At 40.1% G+C, this 17548-nt stretch overlaps 1 protein-coding gene across 1 annotated transcript in view; it reads right to left on the reverse strand.

Annotated features, from left to right (window-relative positions):
- CSRNP3 (cysteine and serine rich nuclear protein 3) overlaps positions 1–17548 on the reverse strand; it is a 130339-nt gene that overhangs the window by 53643 nt on the left and 59148 nt on the right. The gene's annotated exons all lie outside the window — the stretch shown is intronic.

A 17548-nucleotide genomic window follows, 5' to 3' on the forward strand; every position in this document is an offset into this window, starting at 1 on the left:
GGCTAAAGTCTACTATGAAGAAAGAACAACAACTAATAAAGCTACTTTAAGTCACTAGCACAACACAAATTATGGAAATCCCTTCACATGCCCATTACAAATTCCTTCGCAACCTCCTTTACAAAACAAGGATTCACTAGAGATTTGAAAATGTGATTAATACTTGTTTTGTGAAGGCTAATGACAATATCACAGTAAACTATCTTTATGCAGGATGTAATGTCAATTTATGTTGGTATTCACACACAAAAAAAATATTGCTAACTGGCATCCTGCCAGTAAACCTATTACACTTAAGTTGCTAATATATATGAAGACTAAGGTTCAGTTCTAAGGATGCTTCCTCAGAAGTAATCAGTGTGGCTTAATTCCAAAAAAACATAATTGGGAAGGAAGACATTCAAGAGAGCCTTGTTTCACTCCAAATGAGGTTACAGTTACAGGGTGTTTTTCCCCCTTTTTCCTATTTAATACTTTGAGTGAGTTTAAATCCCAATACTCAACTGAGCAAAAATTACTCAACTAATTTAATACCCTTGGATTAAATCACATAACAGATATTGATTACTATCTAAATATTTCTCTGTATATACAGACAAACATACAAACACACATTAATATAAAATTCAGATTTTCAGATTTCTAAATGGAAAGAGAAACTTTCAATTCCTTTCTGTTTAGTCATTACTTTATTTGATAAAAATGCTATTTACCTCGAATAACTGACAAATACTTCCTCAAAAGAATTGCAAACAATTGAGTACCTCAGAAAATGTGTCATCTTCACGAAGGAAGAAAGGTTAATTTTACTTTAGAAAATGTGAACCCCCCACAAATTATTTTAATTATTTAAAAAGGTATGTATGTTTCTTTTGCTCTGAAAATCAGTTCTGTCCAAATAACAAATTGTTCTTTCACTCCCAGCACAAAATTATATTTATTTATTTTATTCATTTATGATAAAATTGTCGTTGCTAGAATTACATTTTGGCTTTGAAAGTAGATAAATGACAAATGGTAATGTCATTTACTCATTAACATTCTTCAAATGAAAAATACCTACTTGTTATCCTTTTCAGTGGTTTGTTCATTAGCATGTGTAATTGACAGCTTGTTGCTCATTAAGGGTATGGCCAATCATTGCAACTGGAGTCAGTAAAAACAATATTACTGACCTTACTGAATTCAGGATTGGTCTCTAATAAAGACCACATGCTAGAGGTCCATTTCTAAAGTACATAGCACATCTCCATCTTAGTTTAACTGAGAAATGGGAGCAAGCCTGCCATGGACCAGACAGACGTCTATAATAAAATAGTTAAGGAATGTCTTCATTTAAAAAAAAATCTAAATAAAAATTTAAAAGGATGAAAATGTTCAAAAGGTGGTTATCTGCTTTAGTAATTATACAGTACAAAACATCTGATTGCAATCTGATGAGGGGAAAGATAATGTTATCTAAGATGTTACCATAGTTCTTCAGATGAGACAAGCAGGTTAATCTGTCACTGAATTATCTCTAGATTTCAGTTCTAATTAGCATTTATTTTATACCCATAACAACATAGGTAATAACTGCTTTTAGTTCCACCATTTTGGTTAAAAGACATCATAATGCACTGATTGAGCAGATGGTTCATGGTGAGAATCTGTAGGGGCAAAGATGATAGCCTTATATGTTAATGAGGAAAAATGAAGATCAATTAGGCACCTTATTAATGAAGAGCTTCTTCAGTTAACGCTAAGGCTTTTTTCAATTGATGATGTCATAGGATACTAAGGGTAGAAATAAACAAATGGCAGCCATTTTGCTGCAGTAGACTGAAACAGAAGAAAAACAAATGCTTAGCAAATGGAGGACGACAAAAATAAATTGAGACCAAGAAGTGAATGTGCCATTACTACCCACTGTGGGAAGAAGTCAAGAGTATGATTGATTGCCAGGCTGATGGATGGATGGACAGGAAGCTAGAGGATGTTTAAAAATGATTAAAACATTAAAGGTTAAACAAGGTATAGCAATGAAATCTGCTTCTACAAAGACAGACAGTAACCTATATTGAACAATCAGTGCCTTGGCTTGCAAAGTTTTTGTTTTTATTTCTGAAATATAGCATTTCCTCAGCTACATTAAAAATGCTAAAAAGTCAGATTCATGCAGAAAGTTTATACCACTAGTTAAACTCGAGTTAATTTTAGAAATTTAATTGAAAAAGGAGAAATTGCTTACTTCTACATATAATGGGTTTTGGTAACTTATATGCTTCCTAACTGTGTTAACAGTCTGTCAACAACTATGAACACAGGAATAACCCATTAGCCATTATATAGTGGACTTAGTTCCTCATCATATGTTTCAACTGCAGGAGGGAAGAGAGCAAGGGTTGCTTGCTGCCTCCTCCCCCTCTATGCCATTTCCCATTTAGAATTTTGATTGCACATGGTTCTAAATCACACAAGGTATGTCCATAAATAGAGCCAGCTCCCTACTGCAGACATTCAGTCCCAACACATGGAGAACATAAAAAGGACCCTGCTGGATCAGGCCAGTGGCCCATGTAGTCCAGCATTCTGTTCTCACAGTGGCCAGCCAGATGCCTATGGGAAGCCTGCAAGTTGGATCTGAATGCAATAGCGCCCTCCCCACTTGTGATTCCCAGAAAACAGGTATACAGAGGCATATTACCTCCAACAGTGGGCAAAGAACATACCCATTGTGGCTAGTAGCTTTTTATAGCTTTATTCTCCATTAATTTGTCTAATTCTCTTTTAAAGCTATCCAAGTTGCTGGCCATCACTAAAATAATGTGAGAAAAAGCAATGGGACTGGGCCATCATGGGGTAGGCTGGCAAGTGCACTCTCCCTCTCCCTCCTCATGTAGATGGACCAATGGTCAGATGCAGGGTTGAACTGGATGAGGGCCAATAAGCTGATACTGAATCCTGATGAGACAGCGCCCTAGTGATTGGCTTGTTCCTGGCTCCAGTAATTAGGTAGATGACTTGCTCTAGAAGGGGTTGCACTTCTTGAAGGGCAAGGTGCATAATCTGTGTGTGCTCGTGGATCCTATACTGTCACTGTGGTGTAAGTGCCTTCAGTGGCAAGGACTGCCTTTTACCAGCTGCAGCTGGTTCACCAGTTACAGCCATTCCTGGACAGGGATAGCCTTTTTGCCACAGTGACCCATGTGTTGGTAACCTCATAGTTGGTTTACTGTAATGTGCTCTATGTGCAACTGCCCTTGAAGACAGTTTGGATGCTGCAACTCGTGCAGAGTGCCGTGGCTAGGCCAGCAGTGGGGAACCTATGGACCTGATTAGCCTGCCAGGCCTCCTCATTTGGCCAACAAGGTAATTTTGGCCAAAGCACGCTTATATGATATCAGGTGTCAGGCTAGTAAAGTCATGGTTGGGCCAAAAAGGAGGCATCGCTTTGCAATAAAGACTGGGCTTAAAATAATTGAATAAATAACATGGAAAATACTTGAGGGGGAATGCTTGAAAAGAGCTACAACCTCTCACCAAAGGTTTCTGAGTAAACCTAGCATTCATGTCGACAAGACTTTTAAGTAGAGACCTTATCCCAGTCTGCATCTGTGTTAGAATTGCTTTTTAAGATATTTTTTAAGCTTTTTTAAAAAGTTGTTTTTTAATGTTTTGTTTTAATATATTTTAAAGTCTGATTTTAGAGGAAGGCAATGGTAAACCACCTCTGAATACCGCTTAACATCAAAACCCTATTCATAGGGTCGCCATAAGTCGGAATTGACTTGAAGGCAGTTCATTCATTCAAAGTGGTTTTCGTGTTTTTGTTTGCCACTCTGGGCTCCTACTGGGAGGAACTGCAAGATATAAATTTAATAGATAAACAAGTGGTTGGCTGAGTTACTGGTTAAAAAACAAGGTGTAAAAGGTAACATCTTCACAATGGAGGGTTTGGTAAGTTAGCAGTGAGGCCCCCTAAAAATCTATTTTGAGACCGGTGCTATTTAACATTGATAAATGATCTAGAGTCAGGGATGAGCAGGAAGTAGTCAAAACCAAATAATTCATAAGTGGAGAAGCCCCCAGCAGTTTGTAATGATCTCCAGATTGATCTCTCCGAACTGGGTGAATGGGAAACAAAATGATGAATGAAAATCATTGTAAATAAATGTATACTTGCGCACATTGGTGCAAAACACCAAGCCCCATTTTACAAATACACTCATGTCTCTGAAATGGATGTGACTCTTATAAAAAGTCATCTTGGGGTTGTGGTGAAAACCTCAATGACAACATCAACTCAGAGTTCAGCTGCAAACAAAGAAAGGCTATAGAGTCTGGGGGATTTATTTACTTAGAAAAAAGACAATGGGGCATGCTAGAGGTTAAAATCATGAGTGGTAGTGTGGATGAAGTGGAAAGTTATTTTTTTCTCCCACTTATAATACTGCAACTTGAGATCACTCAATTAAATTGATCGGAAGTTGACTCAGGACTGAAAACAATGCTTCTTCACAATCATAATGAATTTTTGGAATTCATTGCATCAGATGTAGTTATGGCTTTTGGCTTAAAGGGGTTTATAGACAAATTTATGGAGGGTAGGTGTCTCACTAGCTCTTAGTTAGGATAGCTAAATGGAACATCCATATTCAGGTGCAGCCTGCCTCATAATATCAGCCAGTTGGGAGGGGGAGGGCATTCAACAAGGGATGGCTCTTGCCTTTATGCCCTGCTTGTGGCCTTCCCGGAAGCATCTGGCCGGCCACTGTTGGAAACAGGATGCTGGGTTGAACCAATCACTTTGTCTGCTCCAGCAGGGCTTTTCTTCTTTGTGGCCATTGGACACACAAAATGTTTCAACAGCTGGAGCTGGAGCTCAGACATGCCTTGCCATTTCATAGTAATGTTCCAAGGGGGCTTTTCTACCAGGTGGGGTTTTTCCCCCTACTTCCCTTAGCAGAACTGAATCCAGTTTGATAAAAGGGGAACTGTCCTTTTATTTTTAAAGGCCTTTTCCACATGATTTTATTGAAATGTGTTCCGTGAGCCTTGTTTTTGTTTTTTGCCCATTGCCCATTGTACAATAAATAATCTTACAAGTAACAGTATGTGGTAAGAGACATCTGAGATGGGGGTCATAATACATAACGCTTTCCAAAATGGCCACAATCCTGTCCCTGCTAAGCAAGTGTGGAAGGTAAAGTGCAGAGGAGGCTCCATGAATGCTTGTACACATCAGGAACTAGTATTCCCAGCAACCAGCACACTAACAATGATAACATCAAGACATTTTGAAGGAACAAATGGTCAGTTCATCCAACTCCTTCCATTACTCCACAGCCTCTCAAATCGACGTAGACCCCAAATATCTGAGAGACCGTCTCCTTCCCTACTGACCCTCTCGGATGTTAACATCAGCAAAGGCAACCTTCTTGGAAGTTCCACCACTCCCAGAAGTTCAGGGGACACTGGCCCAGGAGAAGGTTTCTCTGAGGGAGCCCCTAAGTTGTGGAATTCCCTCCCCACAGAAGTGCGTTTGGCACCGTCGCTGTATAGTTTTCGGTGAATGCTAAAGACACAGCTCTTTACCCTCATCTTTGGCACTTGAGATCTACTTTTTTAGGACCCTGTGAATGTAATGTGTTTTGATTGTTTTTAATACTGTATTTTAAATTTATGTAACCCCTCTTTGGATCTGCTGGTGAAAGCAAAACCATTCCCTCCACGGGCCCTGGAAATGTTTCCATCTGTTCAGCAGCTGTTACTTCATGCCTGCCCTTCCCACTATGGGAACGACTGTGCCCCTTTAAAAAAAAGGCCTAGAAAATGCCACATTCTAAAAGAAAAGGTTTATCAAATGGGGAAGGAATGGCGAGTTTTGACACTAGTTACATCATAAGCAATATATAATAAGCAAATCTCAGAATATCCATGCTACCATTGTAATCACAGTCACAATGAATGTACTAACTGAGGGGAATATAACTTTTTTTGAGGTATGAAATATTGCACTTGGAATGCTTGTGAAGTGCAATATTATTGCCTTAAAAATACCGCTTTGGGGCTGTGCACAACAAATGGGAACTAACACACATTTATTATGTGACAAAAAGTGGTAATACCTTTGGTGTTCCTACACAACTTTCTCAAATAGGGTCAACCGCTTGCCATTTAATTGGACATGGAAAACATTGTGCAACATACAACCATATGGAGCTACTTTATAGTAGCTATTGGTCCATAGCACAGTATTATTTACACTGACTTGCAGCAGTTCTCTAGATCTTCAGAACTATATTTGGAAATACTGGGGGTTGAACCTGGAACCTTCTGTGTGCGAAGCAGATGCTCTACCACAGCGCTATGGACATATACACACACGATTTTGAGCATACGGTAAATGTTGCCTATCCGGAAAGGTAGTTCCATACACTCTTTATATTGAGTCACAACTGATTCATTGTTTAAGCTATGTCAGCACTGCACAAAATAATTAGGGCATAATACCCCCATCTGCTGCATACCATATTTCATCTTGGCACATCAGCACTTTACAGAAGCTTTGCTACATTCTTCTATTGTATCGAATCTGCTGCAAAAGGGGATCAGTTAAGGGATTTGTTCATGTGTTGTCATGATGCACAAGTGATAAGGCGCCTCAACTGGGCCTCAAGAGGAGCCAATTTCATTGATAAGAGTGAAATGACAAAAGGTTCTAGCATACATCAATTCAGAGGATTAAAACATAGAAAACAAGTTGTTAGTCCAGGGACCCCGGAACTGTTTTCAAGGTGGGGGGGGGGCTCAAGACTGGCAGGCAGGTTATGTCATAATGACCTACTTGCAGGTGCATTTTTACATCTGCTTATTTAATGGGTTAAGTAAACAATAAATCTGTCATATTCTAGCACTGTCACAATCATAAATACACTTAAATAAAAAAGAAAAAAACATTAGTAATTGCTCAAAGTAAAAATTACAGAATGCTTATGGATAATGGAATACCTTTTGTAAGTTCCAACTAACCTGTTTATGCTTCAGAGATGGAAAAGAAGAAACCAAGTTCTTTTGTACAACGTTAGGAGCTTTCCATTTATTACTGGAACTTCACGTAACATCTTTAAAATAAAGATGTATAAAGATCTTAAAATAAATTAATTAAAAGTACAATAAATTAAAATAAATAAATAAAAAGATCTTAGAATAAATTTTAAATTAAGGAACAATAAAATAAAAAGATCTTAGAATATGTAATAAATAAATAAAATAAAGATTTTAAAACAAATAGTATAGTTGTGTTTCTTCTATTCTGTTATTTATAACATGGATATCATAACAGGCATGTATTATACTTAATAACAACAAACCCTAAAGATAGTTTCAGAAGGGGTGGTCATGTTCGTCTGAGATACAAAAACACAAACAAGGAGCATGCTGCATTTAAAATAAATTTGTGAGTCTTTAAGGTGCCATAGATGCCTTGTTTGTGTTTTAATAAACCATAAACATTACTGTAGCACACTTAAGCCAAAGGTGGCTAGGCGTTCAGCAGTTCTTGTGATGAATTCATTCATAATGTTTTCCAAAGGAATTTGGCCAGTTTTTTGCTTGTGCACATGAAGAAGGAGCAGATGTGACACTTCTGTGTCATGCAATTACGCAAGTATGTCTTTACCCTCCTCAGAGCACTGAAAGAACGTTCTCCTGATGCTGCAGGTATGGTGTGTAAGAGCTGTACCAGCATGACGACTTGGTCTAAGAGATTTTGGACTGTCTGAGGCTGTTGTCTCAATGATTGTGAGACATCTTCAATAGTCTTTACTTCAGCAGTTGGAATGACTGTTGGAAGGAGTAACAGTTGTGCCAGAAGCCTGTTCAAATCAAGGTCACAGCTGTGAACTCCAAAGGCCTCTCTGAGCTCTTCTGTGCTGCTGAAATGCCTTCCACATGCAGCAGTTACTAAAGCATTTTCCAGTTTCACTAGTCGGTCCATTCTAGGCTGGTTGAACTGATGTTTGATTTCAGATGTTATGTGACCAATTACATCAAAGAAATCCTTCTGGAGAGTTTTCTTTGCATGCAGGACCACTGGTGGTGTTGGTGTCTTTGTATGCTCAAAATGTGCTGGTGGTTTTTTACCTCTTGAAATTTCAGGCATCTTCAAGCCCAGTTTCCCAGCAGCAATTTTTGTGTCTTGCCAAATTGTTTCAAATGCACTCTCTGATCTTAGGTTTGACAGGGTACAAATAAGCATTTCTGCTTCTTGCTTTGCCCCTGCTGCACTGTATTTGGTGCCTTGTAGGGTTCTTGCAAGCTCTTTGCATGGCCCAAACACTGCTATGGATGTATTTAGCCCAAATGCTGTTTCAAATTTACCAAGGAGTTTGTAGTAGCCTTTCATTGTTGCCCTTCTGTCATATTGGAAGGACCCTGGATGTTCCAGGATTTCATGGAGTGTTGCTTGAATTCTTTCATAGTTCTCATGGAATCTCTGTATGGACTTCACTCTGACAGTCCACCATGTTGGACACACGAAGGAAGGAGACTGTTTGGTTTATATATCCCTTCAGCATTTTCTATGGCTTCAGGAAGAACAATGTTGGAATATATGCTCTTCCATTTTACTGATATCAAGATCATGTTTGTTACATCCTTAACAGTACTTAGTGCATCACCACCCATGTCACAGCTGCGGGCAACCTCTTGCAGAGCCAAATCTAGTGAGTGGTTGCCACAGTGTATGTAAACTGACTTAGGTTGAATATCAGTGATCTTTTTTTGAACATCAGAGAAATGCCCAGACATATTAGCTGCACCATCAAAGCAGTATCCACACAAAGCATGGAAATTAAGCCCCAGATGAATGATCATGTCTTTCACAGCAGTGAAGAGAGTACAAGCTGTAGAGTCAGGAGGGTTATAAACACCAAGGTATTCTTCTCGTATGTTCAATGATTCGCTCTCTACCCAATTCAGACACAATGTAAACTGCTCGTCTCCCATCCACAATTATTCAAAAAAAAAAGGCTTGATTTCACTTCTTTAATGATGTCACGTTGCAGTCTTTGAGCCATAATTTCAAGTAGCTCATTTTGGATATCACTAAGCCATTTGTCTCTTCTTGTCAGCCATCTTTTAAGGGCAGGTACATCGTCTGAGCATTCCTCCAAAAGATCAATCAAGTTACCGTCTTCTTTGGTGTGCCCCTGCAATGCTTGACCTGTGTGGCAGAGATAGCGCACAGAACTAACGATGGCACATAGTGCTTCTCGAGCCTCTTCCTGCTGCTTACTTGAATGCTTTGTAAGGAGCGTAACAATATTCATACCTTTCTCTTTTGTTAGATGGTATCTCACAGAACCCATGTGGTAAATGCTGTTTTCATGAGACTGGAATTTTTCAACAGCATGTTTCCAATTTGAGAAACCTTTTAGAATAAAACTCACTTCTACATTTGAATAATACTTCTTCTCTATAAATGCGCTGCTGCAATCATGGCAAAGAACTACATCACGATCCACATCATAATGAAGCCAGGTGAACTTCGCAAACCATTTCAGCTAACAAGACCTATTACCCTTGCTTTTTGGAAATTTATAGGATTTTGTTGGCACAAATCTGGTGGACGAATATGGTGGTCCTTCTCTTTCTTGAGGTTCCACCTCAAGGTGTTGATCATCTTCATTCAGCTTGCTGAACTGATATGTGTCTTTAGGCAATTCCTTTGAGGCAGAAGCTGTTTTCTTTGATGGCAGCAGCCAGGCATCAAGCAGTGGCTTTTTTTTGTACATTGTCCTGCAAGTAATCAGAAAAAGCAACCATTTCTTGAGCCCCCCCTGTTCCGGGGTGCATGTGTTAGTCAAATTCAGCAAGATGTTTGCATATTTCTCTGCAGCATGGTGTTTTTGTTTGCTGAAGTTTGCAATGCTCTTTGCAATGACCATATTTCTGAAAGTGTAATATGGCCCTTTCCTAAGGAAAAGTTACTGAGGAAAGCACGAGCTTCTTGCCAACCTTTACGCAAGCCCTGTTTTATGAACAAGAAGGCAGTGTGCCAAACTGTCTTACTCTCACAATTGGTTCAATGCAGAAAACGATATGCTACTTCTGCTTACGCTACTGAGCAACTGGGCTGGGAGACAAAGCAGCTCCTTTTTCTTCCCCATCAGCTTCTTGCTACTCTGGCCTTCCCAATGGAGATGCCGAATTTTCACTTCCTCAAATGCACAAAGAGTGAACATTCCATTCTAATTGTATACCCTGTTCTTGAGATAGCCTCAGGATCCTCCCCCCACTTAAGGTAGTGTGAACATCTGCCTTTTAACCATTTGTATGGCACATTGTGACCAGGATGTCTTCGATGAAACTCTTAGATCTCAGTTGAAAGGTAATCCTATATGCTACAACATGCATCCGGCCACTCATATAAGTCAGTGAGCTTTGACAAAACTAATACCCTGCTAGAGAAGTTCAGTTGAAAATATGTCTGAAAATCTTAAATTTCATTAAATCTTCTTTGCATTCTTTACAGCTGATGCCATGCTAAAGGGCACTAGAGTGCCAAAGTCTATTAATACTTTTTAAAAAACATGCTCAGAATGGAAACTTATCAAAGGTGGAATTAATATTATGACCTGGCATTGATTTAACCAGTAAGGGAATTTCAGTATATTAAATACTTTTTCCACAATGTATCAATTTTTCAAATTAAAAACATATCTCTGGAACCAGAGCTCCATGTGTGCTCTGAAGTACAGATGGAGCTTTAGCATGAGTGTGCTTTCCAATGCCTGTAAGGAATTGCTGGCTCAAAGTAACAATTCCCAACACAAAACTGAATACAATAAATGTCTTTTAAGGCTGCAATTTTCAGATCACTTATTCGGGAATTGCCCCACTGAAATACTTAAGTGGTTTGAGGTTTGCAGAGCAATTTACTGTTTCTTGCTTTAGACAAAAAGTAAAGTTTTTCTGAAAAAAGAAAATTAACATTCCTTTTCTCATCTGGAAAGGGGTGAAAATATACAGTGAGAAATGCCAAAGTGTTCAAGATCTAAAGACAGCAAATAAGTTTATTTTTGTAATAAAAATAAGATGTTACCAATCCCATTGGTAAAGCAGTTTAGGCCAACAACACTTTCCCAGACTCCTGTTCCCAGTAGGAGACTTAAGCAGTACCATTATTCTATATTTCTAGCATCAAGAGCTCTATTATACTCTTTGTCAACATTTCATCATCACATTCCTTCTCTTGGACCCTTGCAGTGTGACAGGAGAAAGCAAACTTCTGTAAGATTTGTAAATGTCTACAGTCCCTTCCCCCCTCACACACACAAAACTGCTCTTTTATCAGCATTAGAATTGACAACAGATTTTTGCCTAAAGCAAATTGTGGCAGGAGGGGGAGGGAGAGGTTCCTCCTGAGGTGAAACATCTGAGGAATTTCAAGGGGAGCAAAACAAAAAACAAACGACAACAACGATTTAAGAACATGTGCAACATTTCTTCAGTGGGTTTCTGCGCATTTCCAACTTTTGTTTTACCTAGCACAAGGGAATCAATTTTGGAATTATTAAAGACAGTAGTACATATAATGAAAATGAAATGATAATTTACTTTTAATTATACTCTTCATTCCATATCTTTAGAGAGTGACTGTATGGGTGGGGTATGTTAAGTAAAGGTATAAGGAAACTTGCATGTTGCCTTGATGTCTTGATGTATGTCATAGGTAGGAGTGGGGGACCTGCGGCCCTCCACATGTTGTTGGACTCCCACCTCCCATCATATTTGGCCATTGACCATCCTGGTTTGGACTAATGGGAGCTGGAATCCAACAACATCTGTAGGGCACAGGTCCCCCATCCCTGGTTTTGGGCAAACTGCAACATATTTTTTACAACAATTGTAGTTAAAATTTCTTCTTTTAGATATGGTTTTAGATCCTATTATACTAGAAATAAATGGATAATGCCATTACATCTCTGTATACCAGAGTTTCTCCCACATAACTTGTTATAAAGCTGTCATTAAAAGCTGAAAAGAACTTACTATGCTCTCAGAAGTACTCTCAGGAACATTCCTTGTGTTGTTTAACTCACCACTGTACACAATACCCTCAGAGATGCTTGGCTAAGTTTCATTTTCTTTCAGTAACGTTATCCCTGTTTCATTTGCCCCCACATCAATCTCCCTTCTCCTTCCACACACATACACTACCTTTCTTTGTATTGCTGTTAACAGCCTCTGTGCCTACTCAACCTTATTTGGAGTAGGAGCACAGGCAGGAAGGTAAGGACGGGGGAGAAATTAGATTCGGTTCACATTTAAAAGTGAACTTTCCTAATTTGCACTTTTCAACACACTATGAGAACCAAAACATAACCATCCTTCAAAATTTGCACTTCTCTCCATGACTTCCTAAATAGTGTGTAGAGCCTACATGCATAGAGGAGGCTCCTTGCTGCACACCATTGCCCTCCTGCACATGGATGGCAGTGGGACCAAGCCACAGGGATTTGGTCAACCTTGTTCTCCCCCTCAGCACTGAACTTCTAAACAGGGCTTCTGTTTTCCTAAAAGCTGATGCTGCTAACAATTGTAAGAACAGTAGAATTGTGAATATGAGGCACCTCTGAGCTCTGAGGCAATGTGAATACACTAAAGCTTGCTCTTGTCCTTGTTGAATCCATCTGGAAATACATCCTTTATTAATGGAGCCAAAAGTGATTTTTCTATTGACCTTAACCAAGCTGTTGAGTAAGAATGGAAATTACATTTGGCAGAGAATGTATATATATTATACAGCAGCTCTCATCATGGGCCATTCACAGATATCTTATGGTTTCAAATTTATTTTGTGTTTCCAGTAAAAAGAGATGAAGAATGCACATAAGAGATGGAGGAAACTTAGAGAAATTTTAAAATATGCTGCAGTCTTAATACTTCATATTTTATTTATAGAAGAATTACCTATTGGCTTAGAATAGAGCAGTAATTCCCAACGTGGGCAGTAGCGCCCCCCCTGGGGGGCGTTACAGCCTTTCAGGGGGGCGTTGGCGTGACTACAAACTTTAGGGGGGCATTTGGGTTCATTAGGGGAGCCTTGACATTTGGCGGTCTGATGCGACAGTTGAAGCATTTAAGTTTAATTTTATTTGATACACAAATCATTAATTTTTAAACTGTTTTGTCCCCAGTTAGAATGTATTTAATAGTTTCAGTTCATGGAAATAACACTATAAATAGTGTGTGCTCTTTAGTAAAGAAATTCTGAATAGTGGCCAGTGTCATATCAAGGAATGGGGATATTAGCAACACCCCGGCACTAGGTAATGTTCCGATGCTGTCTTGAGGGATGTTGGAACCAATCATGAGAGAGTGTTTGATAAGCTGGGTGTATTGGTGGAGGGCGCATTCTTCCAACGGATGAGTGCCGTGTGCAAACGGGTGATGCAGACAGTCAGTTATTCGCTGGTTTTCTTCAGGAATGGGACACACTTGCTACCTGTTGTTTCTGTGATGTTTAAATGAACTTGTTTAACAAAACAATGCCAGTAAACTGAATGAGTTTGTTGTTAAGTAACACAGTGTGTTCTATTGGTTCATACTGTGTGGACTTAATTAGGTTTTGCTTATGTATGCATATTAATACATCATACTAAGAATTCAATGTGTAATCTAAGTGCAATAAAAAGGCATGATAAAAACGATCAGTAATAATAATTGAAAATACCTTTTATGCATTACTCATATTTTAAGGGAAAAATAGGAAGCATTGGCATATACTTAATCTGAGGGGGGCGTTGGGCACAAAAAGTTCTTGCAAAGGGGCATTGGGTCGAAAAAGGTTGGGTAACGCTGGAATAATGCTTTTGGTACAGTAAGATCTACAGCAAAAGGAACTTCTACACACAGAGTAGGGCGTGGTGATTTGTTCTCTCTGCAGCCCCTTCTTTTATTTACTTATTATTTATTTATTTATGTCAACAACTTATATACTACTTAACCCCGTATTCTCTATGAGGTATACAGTAAGGTTACAAAAAATACAATAAAGATAAAATCAGTTAAATTAACCATAAAATATACTTTGAATAGCTGCTGAAATTTTTAAAAAGTCTTCACTAAGTGCCAGAAGTTCAACAGGAAGGGGCCCTGTCTGATCTCAGCCAGGAGGAAGTACCACAGAAACTGGTCAACAATACTAAACACATGGCTGCTGGTGGACCTCAGTGATTGGGCAGGGATGCCCAATCCTTAAGATATCCTGGATCCAAATTGTAAATTAATGCAAGAACCATGAACTTGGCCTGGTAACATATGGGTAGCCAGTGCAAGCTTTCAAGCAACAGAATTATGTGCTGGTGGTAGTCTATCTCTCCCAACAGTCTAGCCACATCATTTCGCACCAGTTGGAGCTTCCAGATCAGACCCAAAGTTAATCCCACATAGAGCACATGGCAGTAATCAAGTCTTAAATTTACCAATTCATGAGTCATCATGGTCAGGCTATCCCTGACCAAAACTAGCTTTAATTGGCTATCTGCGCCACCAGTGACAAAGATGATCCAGGAGCACCCCAAAACTACAAACCTGTTCTTGCAAATAGAGTGTGCAACCCTGTTCAGAACAGGCAACTGGCCAATCTCCCAGATACATGAACCACCCACCAACAGTGCTGTCATCTTCTCAGGGTTAAGACTCAGTTTATTGGCCTTCATCCAGTCAACCACTGCACCCAGACAATGGTCCAGAGCATGCACAGCTCCCCTCACTCAGGTGTTATGGAGAAAACTAGCTCCAGAAGGTCAGGGAAACCTCAGAGTAGCTTTTTATGGACACAGGGGGCTACAGATACAGGGAAATTAGAGGCGCCTCCTTTCTGCAAAACTGGAAGTGCTTTCCACTTGCATAGTGGGGTCTACTTCTCCACCACCATTGCATCCTCAAGTAGCCGTCCAGTGGAGCTTTTCCATATTGTCAGGAGTCTGTTGGCATCAACTCCAGGAAACGGAGTTTTAGACCCTTCGGAGGTCCACTGCAAATTGTTTGCAAGGCACTTTGAGGGTAAAGTTGCTCATCTCCATAGCAATCTTGATGCCCCATCTACATCTACTGTAGTCCCCAGTGAGGTGTCCAGTGTAATGTTTGCTGCAACTCTTTGGGATCGGTTTCAGCTGATACTGCCTGATGAAGTGGACAAGGTGCTTGCAACGATGCGGCCAGCAACGTGTCCTCTCAACCCTTACCCTTCTTGGCTGATTAAAGCTTGCTGAGGGGGATTGGCTGAGTGGATCCAGGATGTAGTCAACACGTCATTACTGGAGGGAGTGGTTCCAGCCACCCTGAAAGAGGTGGTGATCCGACCGCTCATGAAGAAGCCCACCCTGGACCCATTAGTTTGTGACAACTGCTGCCCAGGCACAAATACCCCCTTTGTAGGGAAGGTGATCGAGAGGATTGTGACACAGCAATTGCAAGTACTCTTGGATGAAACAGATTATCTTGATCCATTCCAATCTGGGTTCAGGCCTAGTTATGGGACCAAATCGGCCTTGGTCGCCCTGATGGATGACCTTTATCAGGAGAAGTACAGAGGGAGTGCAACCCTATTATTTTTACTTGATCTCTCAGCAGCTTTTGATACCATTGACGATGTTATCCTTCTGGGCTTACTTGGTGAGATGGGTATTGGAGGCACTGTTTTACAGTGGTTCCAATCCTATCTCCAGAGTCGTTTTCAGAGAATAGCACTGGGTGATTGTCTTTCAGCCCCCTGGCAGTTGTGTTGCAGGGTACCACCTTGTCCCCCATGCTGTTTAACATCTATATGAAGCCCTTGGGAGCAGTCATCAGGAGATTTGGGGTGAGGGTCCAGCAGTACACTGATACCCAGCTCTATTTCTCTGTAACATCTGAATCGGGAGAGGCCATGCAAGCCCTGGACTGACGCATGGACTTGGTGGTGGGCTGGATGAGGGCCAGTAAACTGAGTCTGAATCCTAGCCAGATGGAGGTGCTATGGGTTGGTGGTTCCCGAGTTCAAATAATTGGTCAGTTACCTGCTTTGGATGGGGTCATACTCCCTCTGAAAGAGCAGGTTCATGGTCTGGGGGTGCTCCTGGATCCATCTTTGTCACTAGAGGCCCAGGTGACCTCAGTGGCTAGGAGTGCCTTTCACCAGCTTTGGCTGGTAAGACAGCTGTGGCTGTTTCTGGACCAGGATAGCCTGACCACTGTTGTCCAGGCACTGGTAACCACCATACATACATACATAAATAGTTGAAAGCATAGGAAATAACTGCAGGTTTCTTACAATCATGGTAAGTAACCACTGACATCTGGATCATTTTGAAGCAGAGATCATTCTTGACAACAATTTTCCCATCTTGTGGAAGGCAGTGGGATCAGGCAATAGAATCAAGACCCATTGCCTTCTCCACTGAGCTAATAAAGATGGAAACTAGGGAGCATTCATGATGATGAATCTCCCTTACATGACAGAGTAGTAATACTTGTACATATTCTGGGATCTGAAAAAGTTCTAAAAACAATTCAAACTGTTCACATCGTTTCCCACAGGTAATCCTCTATAAATGCTGTAGGAATTACTCTTTGTTCTATGGGAAAGCTTAATGAAAGCTACCTGCCAAAGAATGTCATTATTTTGCTACACAAAGCAAGCCCTCTCCCAACCGCTTATCCACCTACCAACTCTCTGCATGCTCCTCTCTGAATGCTGAATACCAACCTACAGGAGAAGAATGAATGCAGAGCCCATTCTGACCTTTCCTGCCAGCTGGGGTTGACCTTTTTGACCTCACTGGAGTGCTGGATATGGAAGCCTAAATAAAGAGTTGTTGATACACTTGAGAATAGATTAGAAGAAGCAGGAATTTGCCAGACGAAGGCATAACTATACATTTTTAAGAAGCAGTGAGTTTACCTTGCTGTTCATAACACAGCCCAAGAGACTTTCAAGTTCTCTTCCCTTTTACATGTATAGAGAAACAAGGAACAAAAAGAATGAGACTGTAATCTGCAATACTTTTAATCCTGAGCAGATCCATTTACTTGAGTGGGAATCCCTCAGAGTAAATGGATTGCGGATCAATACCCAAGATGCACATTGAAACCAGCAAAAGAATGGCTAGGATCATACTATGTAGGGTTGTATATAGGTCTTTGACAGATTCAGACTTTTATTAGACATTTTCACATGATGTGCTCTGATGTGTAACCAAGACAATCAGGTGCATTTCCACTGTAATGCCAGTTCACGCTACGATTTTAGTAGTGGCGCTATTTCCACATGGACAGGTCCTATATCAAGCTGGCTTTATGCAGAATGGGTTTGTGGGGGTATATAAAACATATTTAAGTGAAGAAAAAGTAGGCCCTTCAGTCAATAAAATTTGAGAAACAGTGTTTTTACTGACTTTGGCTAGCTAGATATTTGTATGAATAATAAGGGATTTGCATATGTAGCCTAAGGACCATTGGTATCCAGTCTTCTAAATTAGGATGGCAATATTTTGAATTACCACGTTTTTAAAAA

The sequence above is a fragment of the Rhineura floridana genome, chromosome 2 (assembly GCF_030035675.1).
Source record: "Rhineura floridana isolate rRhiFlo1 chromosome 2, rRhiFlo1.hap2, whole genome shotgun sequence".
NCBI classification, from domain to species: Eukaryota; Metazoa; Chordata; class Lepidosauria; order Squamata; family Rhineuridae; genus Rhineura; species Rhineura floridana.